General features: G+C 39.9%; 1 protein-coding gene across 7 annotated transcripts in view; it reads right to left on the reverse strand.

The window, feature by feature from the left end:
• Positions 1–14822, reverse strand: part of ZBTB38 (zinc finger and BTB domain containing 38) — a 79760-nt gene that overhangs the window by 48937 nt on the left and 16001 nt on the right. For 3 of the 7 annotated variants that reach the window (XR_004300087.1, XM_032408569.1, XM_032408571.1), the window contains one exon: positions 12768–12833. The gene's annotated coding sequence lies outside the window, so the exon portion shown is untranslated. The other 4 variants (XM_032408570.1, XM_032408573.1, XM_032408574.1 and 1 more) reach the window with 3 other exon arrangements.

The raw sequence follows: 14822 nt of genomic DNA on the forward strand, positions 1-14822 counted from the left end.
TTTCTTCCAAGATTCAGGGACTGCTCATTGAAAAAGTATTCACTTACTCCACAAGCTTGCCTTGTGGAGCTATCAGCCTCCTGCACTAACGTGCAGGTTTTGTTTGCTTGTTTTTTTCGTTTGTTTTTTTTTTTAAACAAAACCACCCATGTTCCCTGCATTTTGGTAGTATGAGTCTGATGTAAAATTTTCTTGAGCAAAGATTTACTCCCAGGTTACAATTTAAAAGGATAAAAAGCCTGTTATCCTGCTTTTAGTTTGGAATACAATGTTTCCAATTCTGCATCTCCGTTCCCGACCATATTTTAAGAACCCTATCATCTTGAAACTAAAGTAGGTTACAATATTAAATACACAGCTAGCAAAAACATTTTAAATAATCAAGGAAAAATATATTGACTTAAAGTCAAATTAAAGAATTATGTAATTTAAAAATAAAGGCAGGGTTTTAAAGGCTGGCAGTTTGGGCAGCATGCACACACACGTACACTAGCAGTTCCCAACCTTCTCGAAGCCAAGCACCCTCTAGTCTTTCTCAGTAGGCCACATGTTTAGAAAGCTCTATTCCACTAAACTGTGTTTATTAACTAATGATTCATCTTCCCACTTAAAAAACAACCCTGCAATGTTTTTGTGTAAATAACCGCCAATCAGAGCTTCTACAAAACCTGAGCCAATTCATTGTCAATCGTAGATTCCAACCTAAAGAAACTTGTGGTCTGATTGCAAGTTTATGAGTTTTCATTGAGGCTTTTGGAAACTGTGAAAACCATTTGGAGACCTCCAAGAAAACTGAGGCACACAAATTAGGAACCACGGGTTGGAAAGTGCCAGTATGAGGCATGACTCTCTGTGCTTCCCTAAGATTGGAAGGCGGGAAGTGGTCAAGCAAGGGAGTTTGGCGTTTGGATTCTGCCTGGCTGGGTTTAAAGCCCAGCTTTGTCACTTACAGAGTCACTTGCTGTGTAATTTTAGGCAAGTTACTTAACCTCCCTGAGCCTCAGCTTCCTCATCCATAAAATGAGGCTTATTTTAATATTACACTTACCTTGTAGGGCTTCTTAATAACTTAATGGGATAATACACGCGAAGTATCTACAAAAGTGCCTGGCCCATGGTAAGCGTTCTATAAGTGTAAACTGTTGTGGCTGCTAGTGGAAGGCAATTATTCAGAGCTCTAAGGTCCTACCATCCAAGCAGTAAGAATCATAGCTATGAACGTAAAGCAACCTTTATACCCTAGAAATTTTCCATGCGTAAGCTGCCAGGGTCACATGGTGAGTGACATAAAGGGATTTAAACACGGGTCTGTCTCCACAGTCCACTTTCTGTGCTGCTAACATGTTCCAGGTGGTACCTTGATCAGACGCTGTCAACAGCTTGTTAAGGGTGAAATCGGCTCTGGCTTCCGTAAGAGGCTTAGCAAGTGAATGGCTCCTTACATCCACTTGAGAATTCACAAACAGTGGCATTTCTTTCCCATTAGAGCCAAATGTTTCTCCAGAAGCGTGTAGATTTCCCCAAATTGTTATTAATAACTGAAATATCATGGCAACAGTTTTAAACACCACAGATGAAAACTTACATAATCAGCCTGTCCTTCAAAATTTTCCACCCTTCCTCATAACCAGTCTCAGATTCTCTCTTAATCATGCTTCTGAGTATGGGAAACTATCTGGAAATTTCCAGGAACATCCCAATATGTCATAATTTTATGCTTTTATGTAAAGATTTATTCTTTCCAAAACATTGTTTTTCTATATTTTTATACTTTTCAGTTCAATACATTTGCAAATCGGAAAAAAAAAATGCTACAACTTTCGAGATCCTTTCTTCTGAAATATCTTCCAGTTCTTCCACATCTCCACAGTGTGGCTCCTGGTCCTTTCCTAGTGGCCTTTCCCAAGAGGTTTTCCTCGTTTTCTACCCTCATTTCCTTTAATCCCCACTTGATTTCTGCTAGGCTACAGCTACATGCTTGCACTTTCTGATTTAGGACTGTTGGTCAATGTAACATTTCCTGTCAGCCCCCCCTTTTTAAGGTTTCAATATTATCATAATGTATAAAAAGACTAAAGTCTGTCTCTTTTTAAAACCCATTTCCTTCCTTAGTTTCCCACCATGGGTTAGGAATCCAGATCTTGTTCGGTCTCCCATGTTTGCAGCACTCTTGTTAATTTGTTGCTTTACTTCTCTCTATCCCTCATCCTAGGGACTCACCAAATTTGTATCCCTTGGCCTCCCTTTATGTGGCTGCTTATCTCTTTCCCTTCTAGCATTTAAGAAAGTCTGTCTGAATTGTAGTCGTCTCTACTCTCCACCACATTCCTGAAAAGTCCTCTTGTGACGGTGCATTGAGAGGTCTACCAAAGCCCCTGAAGAGGCAGGGTTTCCAACAGGGGCTCTAAGGCTCCTGCGAGCCAGGCAGGAAGTAGTGTGAACTGGGGTCTGCAGGATAATTCGTGTCCCACATAAGTGAGGAACAGGCGTGGTCACTACCCAGCCCCAGAGCAACCCGTGCCGGGTTAGGGTGGGGGGTGGGGGGCAGATCTACAGAATTTTCAAATGAAGCCAAAATCGGCATTTTTATGTAAAGTCTATGAAATGTTGACTACTTACACAAACGAAACAAACAAAGGCATCTGAATCTGATCAAGTCTCTAGCTGTAACTACTGATTTACAGGAAATTTCTGAGACAGAAGAACATGTAAAACAGCACCAAGGAGTATAATCAATCAGACTTCAGATTGTAGGAAACTCTACAGGTCAAACAGTTTCTTCAACAAATTTTTTATAGCAACAGCAAGGATGAAAGAAAGAGGGAAGGAAGCCAATAAATTAAATGACATTTAAGGGAATATCAATTGTACTGTAAGGACCTTATTCGGAATCGTGCTTTGAACAAGTAAATTGGTTTTTATTTAAATGACATAATTGGACAGATTAGGCCAAATTAGGAGAAATGCTGACTATGATATTTGATGTTATTAAAGAATTATTATTTGTTGGTAATGATAATGATACTGTGGTTATTCTTCTTAGAAAATCACATTTTTTAAAGATTTTATTTATTTATTTGACAGAGAGAGACACAGCGAGAGAGGAAACACAAGCAGGGGGAGTGGGAGAGGGAGAAGCAGGCTTCCCGCTGAGCAGGGAGCCCCACGCAGGGCTCCATCCCAGGACCCTGGGGTCATGACCTGAGCTGAAGGCAGACGCTTAACGACTGAGCCACCCAGGTGCCCGAAAATCACATTTTTTAAATGTATTTTTTTAGTAACTCACATTTTAAAAACGTTTTCTTTAGAAATATTTCAAACTTATAGAAGAATTTCAAGAATAGTACCAAAAAACGCCTACATATATTCTACTCATATCTACCTACCTACCTACCTACTTATTTTTTCCTGAACTATTTGCAAGTTGCAGACATCATTCTCTTTTACCCCTAAATACTTCAGCATTTATTTGCTAAGTAAAATGGCTTTCTCTTCATATCCTTGTCTTTTAGAGAATCACACTAAAATACTTAGAGATAAAATGATATGATATCTGGGATTTACTTCAAAATAATACAGGAGAGGATTTACATAAACAAGGTTGGCCGGCCATTGAGAATTAGAGAAGTTGGGTGATGGCTACATGGGGGTTCATTAAACTAGCCTTTCCATATTTTGTACAGGTTCAAGATTTTCATAATAAAGTTTTAAAAGATTATGTAATGAAAGGCTTTAAAATGATATGCTATTAAGTGAATAAGAGGACGATACAAAATTGTCTACAAAATATCTCAAGGGGCGCCTGGGTGGCTCAGTCGTTAAGCGTCTTGCCTTCAGCTCAGCTCATGATCCCAGGGTCCTGGGATCCAGCCCCACATTGGGCTCCATGCTCAGTGGGGAACCTGCTTCTCCTTCTCTCTCTGCCCCTCCCCCCTGCTTGTGTTCACTCTTTCTCTCTCTCTCTCTCTGTCAAGTAAATAAATACAATCTTTAAAAAAAAAATACATTATCTCAAGTATTTAAAAAATCACCATGATAGATAAAAGATTGAAAGAATACATGCCCAAATAGTAACATTCCAAATTATTTCACAGTAGCTATATCTTACTTTTATAATTAGAGTTATAAGTATAATGAAAAGAATTAGAATAATTAGAAGCACTTAGAAAATTAGAAGAAAAAACACTGCAACAGATTCAATTAAAATTATCGTTAACAAATAAAACACATATGTGGTCTGGACTGACCAATGGGCCCCGGTTTACTGATTTTGGCCTAGAAAATGGGTCCACAGACTATGGCCTGTGGATCAAATTTGGCCCACCACCTATTTTTGTATAGCCTGCAAGCTGAGAATGGTTCTTACAATTTTAAATGATCAGAAAAAAAAAAAAAAATTGAAAGGAGAGTAATATTTCATGATGTGAAAATTACATGAAACTCAACTTTCAGTGTCCACAAATAAGTTTGTATTAGGACATAGCCACCATCATTCATTTCTGTATCTATGATAGTGCAGTGCATACATTATTGTTATACTGAATATTACATATTAAATTTTAAATTTTGTCAATAAAAAGCTTATGGAAATTTGTTTTCTCAGTTATTATATAAATATCTATATAGTATCCCCAATTGTGCCTCAATCCACAAAACCTAAAATATTTACTATCTGACTCTTTACAGAAAAAGTATGCAAACTCCTGGTGGAGGACCGGGCGTCCCCTGTGACCTAAAAGCAGCTTATTGTAGAAACTGCACTGGACTAGGATGGCCTCTTAATGCTCCTAGTGACCTGGAGAAGTTATAACTTCTTTGTGCCACAGTTCCCTTAATGACAAAATAAAGTATGTCTAAGGTCCACATGGCAAATGAAGTCTGTGATTCACATTTCTGTGAGAGCTCAACAAGCAGTACAGGGGTGATGACAACACTAAGGGCTGGCGTGGTCCTCCTGAAGATCAAGGAATTCTTTTTTTTTTTTAAAGATTTTATTTATTTATTTGTGAGAGAGAGAGAACACAAGCAGGGGGAGCGGCAGGCAGAGGCAGAGGGAGAAGCAGACTCCCCACTGAGCAGGGAGCCCGATGCAGGACTCGATCCCAGGACCCTGGGATCATGACCTGAGTCGAAGGCAGACACTTAACCGACTGAGTCCCCCAGGTGCCCAATCAAGGAATTCAATGAGAATAACCTTTGGCACTCTGAGCGGAGTCTGGATAGGCTGGTGAAGAGCAAGGAAGAGGCCTCGGGAGCTCCAAAAGCAGAGTAGCATGCCTGCTGTGGACAACATGACTTTGGGAGAGAATTCCTTAAATCTGCAGCTTAAATCAGGTATTTTTGGGCTTATTTCTAGTCTTTGCTGTGTAGAAGACCACAGCACATGTAAAAAGTCTGCTCATTTAATTGAAAGTTTAATGCAGATCTAGCAGAGCGATGGGTGGGGGGATGAGGGGCTCTCTGGCATCCTCAGATATAGAATAGGAGCCTTGGGATGGGGACTTCATAAGATTCTGGGATAAATTACCCTCAAAGATGTCAATCTGTAGGCTCTTTGTAACAGCCAACATGGGACAATTAAGCAGCAAGACCAACATCACCACCGAAGCCAGACAGAACATCATGGCACCAGTCCCTATGCAGCAGGCCTGCGGTCTGCATTTTAGGGGCTTTCCCAAGACTTCTTTTCCTAGTTGCACCCCCTCCCCACCCTTTCTCCCTTGTACCCTGTACCCCCTTCCCTTCAGGATATGCACAGCAGCATCTCCTTTTGTTCACCAGCGGCCTCCTGACTGCTCCCTTTGTTTCCTCTTATTTTCTGTGCCCCCCCCCGCCCCCCACCTCCACAGCCCTCTCCGTCTGCAGTCACCTCCGTCTCCCCATTTCGCCTCCTAGATGACCACCCTTTCTCTTCCACATCATTTCCTCAATAGCCTGCAGTTTCTAGAAAATCCTTCAGTGATGTAGCCCCTCTCTTTCCCTACTAAAGGTTCCCCTCTTCCCTTCCACAGCTCAAGAAACGAGGGAGGGGGGAGAATTACAAGGGCACTGCCCTCCTGGGATTTAACCACATTCTCAGCTGGTGGCTTTTGTTTTCTCGGCTCACTGGCTTGTAAGGCCCTCAGGGCAGGCACTCCGCGTCACGCTCAGCGCTGGGGAAGATGTGCAGGACTGTTGGGCCTTAATTAGAGCAAGGCCTCAGACAGGGTAGAAGATTTTAGCAGGCAAAATGAAAAAGGAATTTCAAAATGTCCATTTGGCAGCAATGACCACAGGGGAAGGAAGAGGTTTATTGTATTATATAAAGAAAATCACGAAAGCTCTCACAGCTTTTCACGAACACAGAAATAATATTTACACTGGCTTTTTAAAAACAAAACAGAACCGGAAAACAAACTCCCTCTGCAGGCCAAATGTAGTGAGTGTAGACCCAAGTGCTAGTCTTGAACCCTGAGCAGGGATAGCTGCAGAAGCAAGGAAAGAATTAAGGGAAAAGATGCAAAATGAGTTACCAGATCAAAAGAACAATTTTCTGGTCAACGAGACTTTGAGGCCACAGCAGAGCCACACTGGGATCACCTAACAGAGACATGAGCTTTGGCAACTAGTCTTTGATATACCCGCTACCCACCAAGCCTTCTGCAGGACAGCCAGCAGGGAGACCCCCACTGTCAGCCAGGGAAGGTAAAAAGGCAGAAGCATCTTGCCTGCATCACAAATTCAAATTTTTATATTCAAGGGCTTCTCAACTTAACATCTGCTCATGAATGCAAAAGGGTGTCAGCCGTTAGTGAAGTCACCTGGCAAATGTAGGCAGACCATCTTGGAGTAGGACAGCCAGACATACGGTGGCTTATTAGGAGCCAAGACATCTTGGGAAGGTGATGAGGATGAGACATGGAGTCCCAGGAAGAACCACCCTTGCCATCAAGTGAAATGGCCCCAAACTGAAGGCTGGCCTCCAAGGGAACAGTATAAAAGGCCCCTAAGAGAACAGCATGCCATTCATTTCTGTCTGGAACAGAGAGGACACACAACTGTGCCTGTCCATACAATGTCTAGCCTTGTGTAGGAACCTGGATGGAAGTTTCATAGGGTGTTTCATGTCATATTCCATTTCGCCTGGGTTGGAGTGCTACCTGCTATCTACTCAACAAGCGATGGTCAAAGAAGTGAACTGAATTATTGACGCCCACTCCTCCACTGGTGGGCAAGACTGCTACAAAGGGTGAGAACATGCTTCATGCAGGGGAATGGTTCATAAGTCAGTCAAAACCAAAGTGTGAGGAGTCAGCCAGGCCACCTCTAACTTGTGATAAGCAAAACCCACTAAATTACGAATTTTATTTATTTATTTATTTATTTATTTATTTATTTATTTATTTATGAGAGAGCACAAGATGGGGGAGAGGGAGAAACAGACTCCCCACTGAGCAGGGAGCCCAATGTGGGACTCGATCCCGGGACCCTGGGATCATGACCTGAGCCGAAGGCAGACGCTTAACCGACTGAGCCACCCAGGTGCCCCTAAATTATGAATTGGTTTTAGAAGATGCTTCTGACACATTCTGAAGCCTTCATAGGGTCTTATCGTTTCTTTCTTTTTTTAAAAAAAGATTTATTTATTTATCTGAGAGAGAGTGAGTGAGTGAGTGAACGGGGAAAGGGGCAAAGGTAGAGGGACAGAGAGTCTTAAGCAGACTACGCACTGAGGGGCCCGTCTCAGGACCCTGAGATCACGACCTGAGTGGAATCTAAGTTGGACATTTAACCGACTACACCACCCAGGCGCCCCAAGGGTCTTATAGTCTCTAACTTATATAGCAAACCTATCATATCCCTTTGTTCTCAGAGCTTTATCAGCAGACTAACCTAAAAAGCATAAAAGCGATCTGGTTCTTAAAAAGAATTTCTTTGGTATTATTTGCTCAAATAGAGAAATACCACTCCAAGTAGTAAGGTCTTTAGAAAGCCACTGTCAGGCAAAGAGATCTGTAAAACTGAAGAGTTTTAGGTGTTAGAGGACACAGACAATTCATTGGCAAGGTGGGACAGACCCTTCCACCATTTGCTTTTGAAAAAAAATGAAATGGTCATGTCAATGTGTTGTCATGAATTTACTTTCTGGAGTTCTTACGAAAAAGAACTCTCTGAGAATCCTTTCTTCTGTGGATTTCTGGGGTTAGTGCTAAATCTATGCCAGCATTTCATCAGCACCACTGCACCTTCTTAGGTGGTTTCAGGGTGGGACTGGGTCAAAGGCAGTAACATCACTGGCACTGCGTCCTGGCAATTTGACCAAAACCAGCCATGGGCCTGGCCCACCCTTCTCACTGCAGGGGAAACTGACCTAGGAAAGGCTTAACCTGCCAAGTCATCAGACCTGGCTCTGTTATAGTGGCAGCTACACAAAGAAAGGTGTTTGCAGTCTGAGCACGCGCACTCCTCTGCCTCATGATGATCCCCTCAGAACTCCACCTGGCTGGGTCCATCTTACCATGCAGGTCTCCGCTTTTAAATGCTACCTCCTCAGGAAGGCCAATCATTCTACAGTGGCTTTCCTCCTCCCAACATATCGTTCTTGCCTTTTAAATTTTTATTTTAATTTTCTTCTTTGCACTTGTCTCCCTTAATTGTTTACACATTTATTTTTGAGTTCCCCCATCCCCGCCACTCCGCTACACTAGAGACAGGTCTCTAAGAAGCAGGCCCTGATCTCTCTTGCTCATTACTCTATTTCCAGCCTTTGGAATATGCCTGGCATATAGTAGGTGCGCAATAAATGTGTCAAATATTTAATTACCAACAAAGCTGTTAAGAACAGCATTTCCCCTGGAAGGGAGCTGTTAGAATGAACCACATGGTTCCAGGAACTCAAAGGCTTAGCAGGATTTGGTATTAAAGATAAAGGAGCTAGATCTTTTTTTTTTTTAATTTTATTTTATTATGTTATGTTAATCACCATACATTACATCATTAGTTTTTGATGTAGTGTTCCATGATTCATTGTTTGCATATAACACCCAGTGAGGAGCTAGATCTTTTTATTGATCCTTCTTCCCCTACCAACCAGCTCTAAAACAGGGTCTGGCTGCCAGTCTCTCTATGGGGGATCCACGGAAATGAATGAAGTAGATCAATGTAACTCTAGTGGCAAGAGATGCTATATTGGTATTCTTACTGAGTTAAGGCTCAGAAAAACATTTCCTATTCTCCAAAGAAAAAGAGTTGAGAATTGTAGACTATAAATCATTCAGGTAGGAAACCAGAGATTTGCTCATTTTGTTTTGGTGAGAACAAAGCAGTTGTTTGCACATTCTTTCTGTCGCACCTGCTCTGGCCTGCCCAGTATAAGCACCTTAGCCAAAAAGTGTAAATGGGTTAAGCACAGCCTTTTAAACAATGAGAAGGGGTAGGTGCCATCTCTGCGATCATCAGGAAGTGTTTTTGGCTAGACTAGGACATCCAATAATAATTGCAAATGGGTACGTTTAGAAAAGCCTTGTGCCTTGTAAATATTTCTGTGAAATATGAAGGCAAAGCATTAAGGCGAAACACAACAAAGTAATAAATAATAATTATTCTTCCATTCTGTGGTCTATTTATTAGAATGACAACGGTACAATATACTTCCCAACGGTCTAATTTGGCTTTCAACCTCCTTGAATTGTGTTTAAAATTCTTTTAGGCAAGACCAAGAGCACCATAAATGAATAATGCCACAAAAAAAAAAAATCATTAGGTATGAAAATCTACGAGATGACGCAACCATGCTTGAGTTAACAATAAAAGGATCAACATTTTATAAAGAAGAAATACACTGTTGAATCTATCGGGCGTTCATTTTTGTGGTAAAACAATCGCATTGCATCCATCTAATCTTGTGATTAAGATTCAAATAGGTTCAAAATGATTGATTTGTACCAGCCTATCAAAACAGAAGACATTGTAGTTGTAATCTTTCTGAATAGCAATAGTGTCTTAATCACAAATGCCTGGCTCATTATTTGCTCAAGAGTGAATGACAATTAGCTTGATCCTCCTGCAACTGTTAATGCTACTGTTACTGAAATAAACAGGCAAGACTGAATCAGGTTTCCGACATTCCCCTTCAGTTTACGATCTTCTGACTGATGTTACATTCAAAATGTACTTAGTCATTTTTAGTCACAAACAAGAAGGAAAATGGCCCCCCGAACAGCCCAAAAAAAAAAAAAAAAAAAAAAAGAAGAAAAGAAAAGGTGTTGCAGGAGGGATATTTCATGGCAAGCCCAAAGAACGAAATCACTATGGGATGAATCATGTTCTAATATCATTGAGCCAGAGAAAGACTCCAAGCAAAATATTCAAGTTGGCCTCAAAACAACACAACAACAGCAGCAACAAACCTTTAGCCCATAAGAGGTTTGACTTTACACACGGTACTTTGGAACATTAGACCAACTGCTAGAATAAAGCAGCTATTTACACAGATGGTTCTGAGTCTCAATGTTCTTCACATCGGAGCAAACCTCATAGAGGTTTCAGGTTTGCCAGTATCTTCCTCCGAGCACATCTACAAAGACGTTCCCACAAAGGCTCCATGTGCACTTCTCATTGGGGGGGTGGGCTTGGGTTTGGGTCCTTCTCTACCGAGAGCTCTGAGGTTACCAATGGAGGGATCAGGAAAAACAAGAGCACAAGCATTTTCTGATTCTCAGAATTTCTGAGATGCCTTTTGTTTCAGGGGCGCTGGTGAACCAGTGATAATGAAACTACACCTCTGTACACAAACCTTGACCAGCATTCTGGGGCATGTTACAAAGAAAACCTTAATTTTGAAAGTACTGAGCACAAAGGAGGAAGAAAAAAGCTCTCCCTGTGCAAGCTTTCTCTATAAGTGTAGAAATATGGCTTAATTTTTAAGGCTTGAAGACCGCATTTAAAAACGTCTAAACCAGTCCAGACTCTATATGAGAGGAAAAAGAACTGTACAATTTTCATTAACCATTTGTTTCTTTTTTTAAGACAATCTTTTGCATATCTGTTATTGCATTTTTAAACAAGATTCGGTTACCAAGGAAACAGGTTCTGGCCCAGTGTTAATTTGAAACTAAAATATATTTCGGAAGTTAAGCTCAAAGGAAAGAGCCCATGAAATTATTTTGAAAAGTGCCAGAATTTGGTACTTACAGAACCACAGCTGTATGATCTGCAATGAACCATTCTAGGGACTCTTTTTCATTCAGTGAAGCTCTTTTTCTTCTAACAGGGCCATCTACATTTAATACTCCCCCCTTCAAAAATTGTAACTCCTCATCTCTCCGGATAATAGATATACAAATAGCATATTTATTCTTCTATATTATCTAAAATTGATTTTGGAAGCATGTAAGTTTTTATTTCAATCTTTCATATAACACGTTTAAAGACCGCTTCTTAAAATTTAAATATTTTAAATGTTTCTTATTAAGCTTGTTTGCGCTCTTTGAAATTATCTCAAGAAACCCATTTATTTTTAGTTTCAAGCTAAAATGGAGCTGAATCAACAGACTTTTCAAAAAATTCTTTTGTTGTCTAATGGCGCCACACCTATCATATATATGATTTTTAAAAAAGGAATCATCTCACTATTATAGCAGAATCATTTTGTGAGTTTATCAAAGCTATATATTTATATAGTATCTGAATAGGAAAGCCTATCCAATTTAATGCCCTCCCTCCAAAAAATTACAGCTGTCTTATTTAATGTTTGTTCCAAAAGTCATATTTTAATCCATCTAAAATTCTTGCTGCATGGCTCAAAAAAATCTATAAAACATGCAAATTTCGACCTACCTGTATGTATCACTTAATGCAGTGCTAGCATGACAAGACACTCAGCCATTTTTATGTAAAGCGATGGAGACCAACTGATTTCTCCGTCTTCTTGCTCACAAGTTTTAGATGCAATTGTCACACACACACAAAATCATACGCAGAACAGCTTGAATGTACTGTGATCACGAGAACTGAATTTATCAACAGGAAAACAGGATTGAAAAAAAGAAGTTTCTCATCCAAGGTTTCTCTGAGGCTGCAACCAAGGAGGTGGTGTGTTGAATTTTTTTTCCCTTCCTCCTCTGAGAGTTCAAAGCCCGGAGCTGACCACTGCAAAGGCCACTGTCACATTTGCTGAAAATCAAACCACTGATACCAGCACTGAAAATACAAATTTGAGAACCAAGTTGTTTGCACACCATGGAGTGCATAAGAGTTAAAAATAGATTCCACCTTGCCTCCTACCTGCATAATAAATATGTAAGTTTCAAGTGTTTAATTTGATATTCACATTAATTAACAATACAACATACATTATTTAAAAGACAGCAAATGCAAGAAGAAAGGAGAGACACCATCTGGTAGCAGAGTTTTGTTGTTGTTTTTGTTTTTAGGGTTTTTTTTTTTTTTTGGCTTTGTTAAAAAAAAAAAAAAGGTAAAATCCTATTTTGAACGTGATGAAAAGCAAACATCCAGAGGCAAATGAATCGGAACTGAAAGGTGATGTTGAAATATCTAAGGCTGTAATGAGGCAAAAACAAGTCTTCGCTACCAGATGATATGGCATACCGAGCATTTACATACTCACATCTGAAATACTAGGCAACGTGTAATGAATTCTATACACAGCATGCACACACAGCAAAAGCACGGCTAATCCTGCCTGCCATCTTAGGCTCGCAGAAGCAAGATACGCACTGCATGCAGCACACGAGCACTGGGGAAGGAGGAGGCAAGGGACAGCTCACCTTAAATGCAGTATCTGATTAATGTTGTAAGTGACATTGCATATCAGCCTCAGAGTCTTGGTTCAACTGGGTAGGAGGGAACAAAGAAAAATGTCATCAACTGGTGATGCAAGATGAGCCCAATCACTAAACACTGTTTAGCAAACTCCAAATTCTGCAACCAGACAGTAGAAGGCATTTCATACACTTAAGCAGAGCTGCTGCACAATGAATGTGTCCTTTTGCTTCTGAGAATCAAACAATCCTTTTGCTAATGAAGAAAATAAGCTGGAATGAATACTGTCATATCTTCTTGAAGAAAGCTTTCAATACAGTATGTATCTGATTTGGGATGCATTTTGTAGACGATTAATTTCATAGAATTGCTAACAACAACAACAAAAAAACAAAAAACAGTTAGCTATTGTAAAGTAAAAAATAGTATTATATAGGGTATAGCTTTTCTAGATTATTTTTCAGATCCTAAATGATGCCGGCAGGCTTGTAGAAGAATGCATGATCGGGCTGTCTGTATCCGTGCTATCACCTCTAACCACAAGCTGTGTAAATGTATCCTGCTAAATGTATCTGCAGTACAGAATGGCAGATACCTTCTCAGTTGCAATTGTATTAAAATGTGAATGAATTTGCTTAAACTTAGAAGCAAATAAAATCAGTACAGAAAAATAAATTTATGCTGAATTCCTTTGGATGTATAGCTGACCATCGTGAACGATAAAAGCTATCCTTAGGATACTGACCTAAATAATGTTAAGACTTGCAGCAGCATACTTACCGCGCTTGCTCAGAACATAGAACATGCAAAATGATTTTTCTCCTCCCTCCCTCTCCAAAAGCTATATTGTAAAGTAACAAGGCATTAATAGGAATATCAAAAGGCTGTATGTATATACATAGTACATACTGTAAGAGAAGAAATGGTGTTGTGCTGAAATGCAATGTTTCTTTGTTTTACTTTGAGGCTTATCTTAGCTATGCTTGCACGATGACATTGACATCATGGAGGTCAGGGCTGACACTGGGGTGCCATCCGTTTTATGAGTGAAATGTTTTCCGAAAATTAAATCTCATCTACTCAAACACCAAATTTCATGTCTTCTTCAATACCACCTCCCTACCCCCGCTGCTTAAGATTGATGAGATCTAGTTTGGCTCTGTGTAATAAATTGGAATTGCCTTCTGTAGAGAGTCCAATACATAATTGTAGGAATTAATTTTTTTAAACAAAAAACCTTCAAGAATTCTTATGCATCCCCTTTCAATCCTTCCTATCAATACACACACACACACAATTGAAGCTCAAATTGCAATGAAATGTTTAACATGTGGAACAAAAAATGTGGAAAGAGCTGCTTATTCAGGATTTTGAAGAAATGCCTAATAAGCAAATACTGTTTTGCTACAAAACCAGTGTCACCATGTCCCCGAAGAGAGGAAAACAGCGTAGCTTGCTAGAAAAATTTCCTCCAGAAACTGCCGGCAGGTAAAAAACAGAAAAGCATTTCATTTACCATGCTGTATAAAACAAGAAGTCTTTTATTTTTAAGGAAATAGAGCAGATTCTTTTCCACTTTCTTCAGCTACAAAGAAACCATACCCACCCCCACCCTTAGATCCTGGATGTAAGCCAACATTCTTATAAAATGCTATGAGCCTGATTTTGAATATATATTTACATTTTTCTTATCTCTCCAAAGTCTTTAATTGCCTTGTTGTATCACTGAATATACGAATGTTAATTAATTTTAACACGTGCAAAAATGAATTAATATTTTCTGGGGTTGCTAGTTTCCCAGCGCCTCCATCTTCCATAAGGACTGGCTAAAAATAGTCAGGTTAGCAAAAATATTCAATTTCCCCAGAATTTTTTTAAAGGAGAAAATGTATTCGAACATCTTAACTTAGGTACTAGGTTTCACAACCAGATCTTTTGTTTCTAGCTTTCATTCTATCTCCTTCCCCAAAATCCAAGTGATTTTCAGCTCAATGTGTGGAAAGCACAGCCCACCTCTATCCCATATACTTAGTCTCTGGGTTGGGTTGTCCAGATGGTCA

The sequence above is a fragment of the Phoca vitulina genome, unplaced genomic scaffold (assembly GCF_004348235.1).
Source record: "Phoca vitulina isolate PV1807 unplaced genomic scaffold, GSC_HSeal_1.0 scaffold10, whole genome shotgun sequence".
In the NCBI taxonomy this organism is placed as follows: domain Eukaryota; kingdom Metazoa; phylum Chordata; class Mammalia; order Carnivora; family Phocidae; genus Phoca; species Phoca vitulina.